This window comes from Serinus canaria, chromosome Z (assembly GCF_022539315.1).
Source record: "Serinus canaria isolate serCan28SL12 chromosome Z, serCan2020, whole genome shotgun sequence".
Classification (NCBI taxonomy): domain Eukaryota; kingdom Metazoa; phylum Chordata; class Aves; order Passeriformes; family Fringillidae; genus Serinus; species Serinus canaria.
In genome coordinates this window covers 29217749-29219645 of record NC_066343.1, presented here as the reverse complement: position 1 = coordinate 29219645, position 1897 = coordinate 29217749, and the positions used below count along the sequence as shown (strand labels likewise).

General features: G+C 43.6%; 1 pseudogene; it reads left to right on the top strand.

Annotated features, from left to right (window-relative positions):
- On the top strand, positions 1–1627 carry LOC103821208 (Golgi to ER traffic protein 4 homolog; annotated as a pseudogene).
- Positions 1628–1897: the final 270 nt, after the last annotated feature.

Sequence of the window (1897 nt, the reverse complement as noted above, 5' to 3'; positions counted from 1 at the left end):
GTTTAAATAGACATATTTATATATTCTGTTTAGGATTAACAATTATACAAATATTTAAATACAATACATGTGTTTTGCTAGCATATAAAACTACTCCATTTCTAGTTCTTGGGTTGGTTTACCTCTCTTTAGTCAGCTTGGTATCTCAGCTCTCTGTGGGTCACCGTACTGATGATTCTGTCTTTCAGAGCTCTGCTGCTGCTTTAGCCACACCGCCCCCTCGGGTTGGAGCGGTGAAAGAGCCAGGGTGGCCAGGACTGGCAGGGTGCTCATCAGTGGGCCAGGCATCTGCGCACCCAGCAGCAGTCAGGGCAACATGGCACTGCCCCAGGATCCTGCTGGACTGCAGCTGTACCTCTTTTTACAGTAGAAATCTAGACTTCTGCAGCTCTTCTCCCAGCTGTGTTACTTCTTGCAGCTCTTTTTCAGCCGTGTCTCTCCGTGACTCCAGGCCATGTTCCTTCCCATGACTCAAAGGCCATGTTCTTCCACAGCTCCTGGCTGTCTTATCCTGGGCAATTCTCAGGCTGCCTTATCTCTGCCTTCCTTCTTATCATGTCTTCTCACTATCACGTCAGGCCATCACCAGATGTACTGGATGCTCTTCTTCAGGTATATGTCACAAGGAAAACATGCAGAAGCAAAATAACTAATGTATTCGGGGGTTTACTGTTCTTCAGTCATAACCAGCAAAACAGTGCTACTGATCAGTCCAAGCTGGTTTTGGAGTCTTTGGAGAAGTCAGATGCAAAAGTAGCAGAAGACCTTTTAGAAAATTTGGATAAATTGTTTAGTTTAATGGAACCGAATTCTCCTGAAAGGGTGGCTTTCATATCCAGAGCACTAAAATGGTCCAGTGCTGGATCAGGAACACTTGGACATCCAAAACTACACCCATTACTAGCTATTACCTTGTAGAAAGAGCAAAACTGTAGTGAATCTTGGTATCACTTGCACTCAATAGATGGTCAGGGCTGTGTTAATATGCTGGTGGAATACTCCTTGTCCTGCAGATACCGCAGTGAGATGGATATATTTGTAGCTCAGGCAATACTACAATTTCTCTGCTTAAAAAATGAGACCAGCGCATCAGTTGTTTCTACAACATACACACAGAAACAGCCTTCAATACAGAAGGGTCAACTCTTTCTGCATCCACTGCTAAACTTCATCTGGTTTCTGTTGTTGGCAGTTCATGGAGAAAAACTTACAGTACAAACAGTGTTGTGTGAACAGTAGCACCCTTCGCTGAAAAGAGACCCCCTGTATAATGAGTACCTAGATAGAATAGGACAGCTTTTCTTTGGAGTTCTGCCCAAGCAGACCTCATCCTATAGGGGATTGCTAGGAAATCTTTTAAACAGTCAGATGGGAACTGGGGAAGATAATGACACAGAAGATCAGGTCAGGAAGACAGCAGTCCTATTGAGCTCGACTGAATGTTGTTGTCATTGGGTGCTGTGTATCTGTATCTGTGAATCTGACGATTCGATGACACTGAAGACACTTTTGGAATTTGAATCTTGTTTCTTGGCTCCTAAAAGGGCTCTTCTGGTCATTTAGAAATGATTGCTGGAATGTTCATACTGTCAGTCTATATTATTTATGGGGGGGGGGGGGGGGAAGAAAGAAAGAAGCCAACAAAAAGTAGCCAAACAAACTAATCGGAGGGGTTGTAATGGATTTCTAATCCAGCGGCTGGGACTGATTAAACAGTCTGTAGTTTCTGATGCAGTATTTCCTTTTGCACAGTCTTTTAATAAAGAATAAACATCAGGTTCATCCTTCACAGCCTACCCAATACCACCTCTGTTCTGAGAAAGCCTCCTTGCCTTCTGCCCTCTTCCAAAGAAGATCTTGAAAGGCAGGGGGAGCAATTGAATAATTGATTTGCAAT